At 40.9% G+C, this 9,174-nt stretch overlaps 1 protein-coding gene across 2 annotated transcripts in view; it reads right to left on the minus strand.

The window, feature by feature from the left end:
- The window catches only part of kcnn3 (potassium intermediate/small conductance calcium-activated channel, subfamily N, member 3), an 81,967-nt gene extending 73,483 nt beyond the window's left edge, over nt 1-8,484 (minus strand). The window contains exons 1-2 of one of the 2 annotated variants that reach the window (XM_088084488.1): nt 8,181-8,484; nt 7,902-7,944 (exon numbers count right to left, since the gene is read on the minus strand). The gene's annotated coding sequence lies outside the window, so the exon portion shown is untranslated. Of the gene's footprint in view, nt 1-7,901; nt 7,955-8,180 lie in introns of those variants that run through there. The other variant, XM_042490034.2, reaches the window with a different exon arrangement.
- Nucleotides 8,485-9,174: the final 690 nt, after the last annotated feature.

Below are 9,174 nucleotides of genomic sequence, written 5' to 3' on the forward strand. Positions count from 1 at the left end.
AAGATGGAGAATATAACTACAGTAACATTTAGATTTAACATTTAGACTGAACATATAACATTTAGATTTAAGATTGAACATATAACATTTAGATTTAAGATTGAACATTTGGATTTAATATTAAACATTTTTATTTCACAGTGACATTATCTTTAATATATTTCTTCACAAAAGAATAAATCTAACAGAGTTTGCAAATAATGCTCTAAATGTGATTAAAAAGATGATTTTGAAAAATTAACATCTCTTTTTAATTTCGTTTTAGAGCGAAATGTGGAGAAATGTTGCTGTTTGTTTTAGAATGCACAACTTTACAATCGGCGCCCCATGGCCGCTTCATGTCAGGTCTGGTTTTATAAGATAGTATGTGGAGGCCAGTTGGTTGGTGTGCTGCTCACACGTGTCATGTTAGTAATATTTGGAACTGTTTGAAGAGTTCAGAGGCTAACTGCAGTTTCACAGTGTCAGCATGACAGCAAAGTGTATGCTGTGGCAGTGCAGATGTACTGGATGTGTGTTTGTGTCAGCTTTCTGCTGACTAAAAAAACACCCGTCAGCAGACTAGTGATACCGCCAGATTTTCACTCATACACACTTTTCCTGTCACGCTTTTTTAGGTTGGATACTGGATAGCCAGTCTTGTCCTAGAGTCCCAGAAACCCACTGGTGCCCAGATAGATCAGCTCCAATATCTTTGTGTCAAGTGGCTTCAGTGAGTTTGAGAAATGCTTATTCAGTCTTCCAACCAGGTGAGCTTGGCTTTTGTTGAAGCCACCACCACATCACAGGGCGATGGATGGTGGCGACATCATGTCCCCAGCTGCCAATCATTATCTGAGTGCTGTGGTCAGTGCTGCTTTGCCTTTCAACATCCCTCATTCCTTCCATTCTCCTGGTCCAAATCCTCTGGAACAACTTCTTGCTTGCTATCCAGCCTGATATCCAGTGTGTGCATGAGTGTTTTGATGTGCTTTTCTCTGTTGCTTATCCAGGTTTTGTTGCACCAGATACCAAGAGAGCCACAAAAGTTTGCATTATGCATAATGAAGGGCATAGGCTCCTTAAGTGGCAGGTAATCTGCAGTCATGACTAGTCTGTGCGTCAGCTCCACTGTCTAGTCCAAAAATTGTCACTTTGGATTCCAAAAATAAGGAGGCCGCAGCCAAAATGCTTGATTTGAGGCACTAATGGGTGATGTCACAGAGACTTTGTTACACATTATTTTTATACAGTTTATGCATGACACAAAGTCAGACTCAAACCATAGCTGTTGCTCTTCATGGTAAACCCCTGAGCCAGACTGTATGGCTCTTCCGTTTGCAATCCCGTCTACTGTGCTCTAATTGGCCATTTGTTTCTCCAAAAGGCAGAAACAGACATTAGTGAGCACAACACCCCACTGATTTAAATCCCTCAACAAATTTGCAATGTGCACAGCAATTTAGAGGACTACCCAAGACAACCATTCCCCTTCTCCTGAACCTTCCCACTAATCAACTGCACAAAGCTGTGTTTCCTCATCAGCCACCAGCACTCTGTCTTCTTGTTGATAGAGATAGTTGCTGTAATGGTGAGGACTAATGTGAGAAATCTGTGGCCTGCTCTGCATCCTAATAGTTCTGAGAAACTGTGTCAAATTTAGGCCTCTCTTAATGTACAGGTAACAGGGAGTCAAGGTCTCAAGCCTTTGCACCAAAGGAATGCTTATATTGTATGCTCTGTGTCACTCTTGACTGAAGAGGCAATCTGCTAAATATGTCTGCATGTGTTTGCAGCTGTCCTGATACAAACATTCAGGAGCATTCAGAAGCTAATTACAGTTTCAAAGTGTCAGCATGATACTAAAATTTAAGCCGGGTTGGTGTTTGTGTCTGAGATGAATGGAGTCCGACTGAGTCAGCTGTATCTTACATCTCAGCTAAGTGTCCTGACAGACTTTTAGTGACACTGTATTCCTTAAACAAGTACCACTGTAAATTTAATTATTATTGTATATATATCATTGTTATTGAACTATGCCATCATGGTGGTAACCAAATGACCACTGTACTTCCATGGTGCCACAGGACTCTAAAGTCACTGCAGTGTCCAAATTTCAGTCATTGCGATTAACACAACTGCAGCATTACAGAAGCTCTAGCTTTGTGCGGAACAACCACCATCACATTTAACTACCAGATGTAAACAGGGCAACTATACCTTAAATGTTAAATTATGTGGGTAATACGTCCGCTCTCCCATTTCAGTGGCAAGCAAGCAGCACAGAACATCTCGCCTCCAAACAAATGTGCCCTTTCAGTGAAAGAGCTGACACACATGCAGACATTAGGAACATACATACAGCCAATTTACACAGCTTTATTAGACTCTGTGTCAGAAGCTGTATCGAACACCAAACAAAATAATTGCCGCTTCATGTCAGGTCTGGTTTTATAAGATAGTATGTGGAGGCCAGTTGGTTGGTGTGCTGCTCACACGTGTCATGTTAGTAATATTTGGAACTGTTTGAAGAGTTCAGAGGCTAACTGCAGTTTCACAGTGTCAGCATGACAGCAAAGTGTATGCTGTGGCAGTGCTGATGTACTGGATGTGTGTTTGTGTCAGCTTTCTGCTGACTAAAAAACACCCGTCAGCAGACTAGTGATACCGCCAGATTTTCACTCATACACACTTTTCCTGTCACGCTTTTTTAGGTTGGATACTGGACCATCCTCCTGGTCCAGCTCCTCTGGAACAACTTCTTGCTTGCTATCCAGCCTGATATCCAGTGTGTGCATGAGTGTTTTGATGTGCTTTTCTCTATTGCTTATCTGGGTTTTGTTGCACCAGATACCAATGGAGCCACAAAAGTTTGCTCACCATGTTGGTTCCAAATCAATAGTCTTTTCCCCCTTTTCTTTCAAGGCAACTTGTCAATCTACAAAATCTTACTCAGGCCCTGTTCTTATTCCACAGATGTCAAATATTGCAGCTCATGCAGTACTTTTGACATAAAATCCTGATGCCATAAGCCACCTATCATATCTTCATGTTACAACACTGGACGTCTTCAGGTAAGAACGCGACCAGACAGAACTGTACGCAGTGTTATTATATGCCACTGAACAGCCAGAAGGCATCGGCCACAGCAGCATGATAGACAGACAGGCACTGTCAGATTGAAATGCTACTGTTATAAGGAGCATGAAGGTCCTTACAGGACAGGCAGGAGGTGGAATGGTTGATGGATCTGATAAACCCTTGACTTTCATGCCGTCAAGTCGCCGTTGTAGTATCTTTTCAATCACATGGTACCAACACCCTAGAGCATACCCTGTTTAAGAAGACCTGGGACTAGCAATTGAGACTGTAAACTCATTAGTAAAACATATACTGAGGAAATAAATCAAGGACGATGTACGGTCATTTTTTAGTGATTTCTATACAGTCAGATTTTTTGCAACCAGTGGAGTCACCTCCTGCTGGCCATTAGACAGAATTCAAGTTTAAATCATTTTCACATTGGCTTCACTCTCCCGAAGACTAAGACCCCTTTTTTTTTGTTAATACGGTATATGACATGGACTGACGAAGTTGTTTTGCTTCGTTGGTTGGGAAAGTTTTGGGCTGCTGGCAGTTGGGAATCCTCTTTATTCACGTGATGTGGCGTTTAGGGCGCTTCTCAGTGTGCGACCCAAATAGTCTACCTAACCGCTTTTAACAGTTTTGCTTGTTTTTAACGTCTTGTGTGCATGTAGAGTTTATACCAGAGACTGAGTAAGTGGGCGTTGGGCTCGTTTCCACTATCATTTGCACTTCTGTGTGTGATAACACTGTCACTGGACCTCCTCAGTTATGGTGTGGAAGGCTACCATAGCGGTTCTGGAGGTCGAATCACTCTTGGCCGTGAGTTTGTCCTCTCACTACAGACCTCAACTGAAGGTGACACACCAGGGAATATACTGAGGGAGCTGTATGTACTGTTCAGCTTAGTTAAGAGGCCTTCTTGTTGGACTTGCCGTCGGAAGGGGGGGAGGGTTACCTGGTAGGCTGAAAGCCCTCAGTCTTGACAACCATCGCTGGCTCCCCCCCCGCTCCCCATGTTCCTGCTAGAACAAGATAGTGAGCTTGAAGTGTAGGCCAAACTTAAAGGTGAGATTAAAAAAAGTGCCTTCTTGCTTTCACTGAGACATGGCTCTGAGGAATGGACCATGACGAGGACCTGTCACTAAGTGGGTGTGGTAGCCCATTTTGGCTGGACCGGTCAACGGAGATTACCGGCAAGTGTCAAGGAGGGGGAGTGTGCCTCTTCGTAAATAAGAGGAACCCCTGCACTAAAATGCCAAACTTTACAGCGGAAATAAATGTGTTTATACCCTGGTACAAAAAATGGTTTTAGTCTCTGTAGCAAATCCCCCTTTCATGACAACTGTGTGAGGGGTGAATTTTTAATATATCTCATAAAGTTATGCATAATGAAGGGCAGAGGTGCCTCAGGTGGCAGGTAGTCTGCAGTCATGACTAGTCTGTGCGTCAGCTACACTGTCTAGTCCAAATATTGTCACTTTGGATTCCAAAAATAAGGAGGCCAAGGCCTAAATGCTTGATTTGAGGCACCAATGGGTGATGTCACAGAGACTTTGTCCATTATTTTTAAACAGTTTATGCATGACACAAAGTCAGACTCAAACCATAGCTGTTGCTCTTCATGGTAAACCCCTGAGCCAGACTGTATGGCTCTCCCATTTGCAATCCTGTCTACTGTGCTCTAATTGGCCATTTGTTTCTCCAAAAGGCAGAAACAGACATTAGTGAGCACAACACCCCACTGATTTAAATCCCTCAACAAATTTGCGATGTGCACAGCAATTTAGAGGACTACCTGAGGCTACCCTTCCCCTTCTCCTGAACCTTCCCACTAATCAACAGCACAAAGCTGTGGTTCCTCATCAGCCACCAGCACTCTGTCTTCTTGTTGATAGAGATAGTTGCTGTAATGGTGAGGACTAATGTGAGAAATCTGTGGCCTGCTCTGCATCCTAATAGTTCTGAGAAACTGTGTCAAATTTAGGCCTCTCTTAATGTACAGGTAACAGGGAGTCAAGGTCTCAAGCCTTTGCACCAAAGGAATGCTTATATTGTATGCTCTGTGTCACTCTTGACTGAAGAGGCAATCTGCTAAATATGTCTGCATGTGTTTGCAGCTGTCCTGATACAAACATTCAGGAGCATTCAGAAGCTAATTACAGTTTTCAGTCAAAGTGTCGGCATGATAGTAAAATTTAAGCCGGGTTGGTGTTTGTGTCTGAGATGAATGGAGTCCGACTGAGTCAGCTGTATCCTACATCTCAGCTAAGTGACACTGCCTGAGTCCTGACAGACTTTTAGTGACACTGTATTCTTTAAAAAGTTATTGAACTGCGCCATCATGGTGGTAACCAAATGACCACTTTACTTCCATGGTGCCACAGGACTCTAAAGTCACTGCAGTGTCCAAATTTCTATTGCAATTAACACAACTGCAGCATTACAGAAGCTCGAGCTTTGTGTGGAACAACCACCATCACATTTAACTACCAGATGTAAACAGGGCAACTATACCTTAAATGTTAAATTATGATTTAAAGGTCTGGTGTGTAGGATTTAGGGGGATATATTGAAAGAAATAAGTAAGTTTATAAGTAACTTGGTCTGAAATGTTACACAAATTGCAAAAAAAAAAAAAAAAGTAGATTTATAAAATTCTTTTTTTAAAAGCTAGGGATAAAAGGGTAGAGAAGAAAATAAAAAAACAAGGGAAAAACTAGATTTTTACATTATTATTATAGTTACATATTTGAGTTTACAGAATTATATACTTTTTAAGCAGTTTCCTCAGGTCATTTCCTTATTTTCTTTTAAACTGTCTTCTTTCTTTCTTTCTCTCTCTCACAAACTGATTTTACAGTAATTTTCTTGTAATTTTCACAAATTTCTTTCTAATTTGGGGGTAATTTCTCCCTTTATTGCTCATTGGCTTCTTTTTTGGGGAGAAATCACTTTGCTTAGTTTCCAAAGGATTAATTTGGGAAGATTATCTTGCTGATCAAAACATGTAAGCATCATAAACATTTGCTCTCCACAGAGCTTATTTTCTGCAATAATCCAAAAATCTAATGGAAAAATTACACAGGCTTTTTGATGTGGGAATCAGGGCACAGTGTACAGGAAAACGTCATCCCTGAAACACTGTAGTTTGCACACTGAGTAAAGTGTATTTTCTTGAGAATATAATCATTTAACCACCATGAGAACACCATCCATTCCCCTCACAGTACCATGGCACTTTTTCAGAGCCCCTCTTTTCCTTTTCGATGCTTCACAGACTTGAGTCTCCAACCCTCCTGTCACACCCTTGATGGCCATTATAAATTTGCCCCAGACTCCACAGGTTCTCATGATCTCTTATGTTTTTTTGTCTTTTATCTCAGCTTCTAAACCATTTCTCTCCTCACTCTGCCTTCACGTATTCCCTCCTTCCCCTCTCTCATTTATTTCCATTGGAGAACATCGATTGGCTCGTTTAAGCCCCTCGGTCTGGACTAATATTTCACTCTATGCGGCCCCGTTCCGCTCGTCCACTCCTTCCCTCCATCGTGCTTTACCCCTCTCCCTCTATCATTAGTCCTGCACTCCCACCATCCAAATACTTGACAGGAGAGACAGCAGCTTGATGGGTGGAGATCCTGATTGAAACAATCCCTCGACACAAACACGCATCTATATGTATACACAAATGTTTATATCATTAACTGGAAGAGAACCTCACTGATAGATTCACTTGTACACTAATTAAGTCTACAAGTATTATCATACAACTACTGCATGCCTTGAATTTTTTTATTTATATATATTTTAACAGAAGTTGTTGGTATTCCACCTCTACACACACCCCGTTAATAAAACGGGCTGTTTGGGGGGGCATTACAATAAAATCCTTTATGAGGCACTGCACTGATTGGCTGGCAACATTACTGCCATCGTCCCATCGCTAAACAGAAACGATTGCCACTGAACTGGAGATGAGACCGGATCTAATGCTACGCAGAGCTGATTCAGAATTACACACTGAATATCACTGTTTGTTCCCAGTGAGACATCACACAGAATGACAGCTCAGTGTTAGAGCGTCACATTAGGACGCTGCTGAAACACTGTCGAGTATCAGAGCAGTATCTGAAAAAATGCACAGAGAATCACAGCACTGGAACTGGAGTACATTTACTTACGTACACTTTTAGGTATTTGAACCTCACTTGAGTCAGTTATTTTGATGCCACTTTAAACTTTAACTCCACTACATTTCAGAGCATTTTCTTTTTTTAATAGTTTTTTTTTGTTTGTTGTTTTAAGGATTTTTTAATTTTTTTTTATTTTTTGGAATAGTTTTGATACGTATTATTATTAATATTATTTAGGTTTTTCTGAATTGGATGCTTTTACTTTTTATACTTAAAGTACATTTTCCTAAATTTTACTTGAGTAGCATTTTCAATGCAGGACTTTAACTCTCTGTATCAGAGTATTTTTAAAGTGTGGTATTAGTACTTTTACTTAAGTAAATGAAGTGAATACTCCGTCACCATTGAAAAATAGACATACTATGTTCCATAATACCCCCTTTTTATTTTGATCCTTACTCTCGTCATCATTAGCTGCTTTACATTTTTTAAATGACATCCCTGCTTACTTCCCCTACCACATTGGTCCATTCATTTATTTATCTTTATCTATAAAGATAAATAAATCCTATATACAGTTTTGATGCCACCTGCATCTGTTAAGATACCACTTGCTGCGTGTGTTGAAGATACAGCATACTAAGTTACTAAGTTGCTGATGTGCAAAAACAAACCTGACTGAATATAACCAATACCACTTACCTGCCAATGCTTCCTTCCATTCCCCCTCCGATAAGCTTTTGACCTGCAAATAAAAACACAAAATATGATAAGTACTATTTATTTGCGTCAATACCTACCTGCAACATGCCCCTATCTTCTCCTTTGTTAGTGTGTTTCGTTTACATATTTCAGCTTGTGAATTTTTAAATAAATGATTTGTGACAGTGCTCCTGAGAAGACGGTCACCTTACTTTAGCTAACTTGAACTCAAAAGGGCAGTTCACTCCAGAATGAAAAAAATACATATTTCCCCCTTACCTGCAGTGTTATTTATCAATCTTGATTGTTTTGGTTTGAGTTTCTGTGTTGGAGATATCGGCTGTATAAATGTCTGGGACAAGGTGGCACTCGGCTCGTGGTGCTCAAAGCGCCAAAAAGTATATTTGATAAAGTCAACAACAATGTCTCTTTCCAAAAATTATGACATGGTCACTAAAGGAGAAGGAAGCGTGCATCACTCGTGGACGAGAAGCTGGTGGCAGCGTTAAATGCAACATTAATGGCGTCCTCCTCAGCTTATAGCGTTAGCTCGCTCAGTAGTGAGCTAGCAGCTAGCAGTGGATGCACGCTTCCTTCTGCACAGTGATACGTAAAGTGGGTGTGGTTCGGTACACAGAAAATAGTTCCTACATGAAACTGCTCTCAACAAGGTCTGTGGATCATCTTTAGTAACCGGGTCATGATATCTGGAAACAGACATTGCAGTTGAGTTCTTCAAATGTATTTTTTGCCGCTTTCAGCACCTCAATCCAAGTGCCGTCTGGTTCTGTTACACGGGAGAAAAGACAGCCTCCTCCAACACTCTGCAACTCAAACCATAACTATCTAGATTGATAAATAACAGCAGATAAGAGGAAAAATTTGTGTTTTTGACTTAGGGGTGAGCTGTGTCTTTAAAGTAGTCTATAGATGTTGGATAAAATGTTCTCACTTTTGAAGGTCTAAAGCTAAAAAAGCAAAAGGACCAGGATATCATTACTGTGAAGAGCTTACACAATATGTACTAGTCTAAAGATTAAATAAATGTCAGCGCTGCACAGATTTTGTCAAGCATCCACTTTGAATATCACTAGGGGATGATTTCATGTAGCCTCTCTCCACATGCACACAGCCTGCTGCCCTAAGGTGAGGACATGTTTCCATCTGCTGATCCTTTGGAGCATTGCAACAGGCTCCGCAGCTATTTGGATGCAAGGCTGAATCTAAACACCATCCTGAGGAAAGGAGCTGCTGCTGTAAAAATGTGCATCTC

Source organism: Plectropomus leopardus, chromosome 11, assembly GCF_026936395.1.
Source record: "Plectropomus leopardus strain MGB_pleo_1.0 chromosome 11, ASM2693639v1, whole genome shotgun sequence".
Classification (NCBI taxonomy): Eukaryota; Metazoa; Chordata; class Actinopteri; order Perciformes; family Serranidae; genus Plectropomus; species Plectropomus leopardus.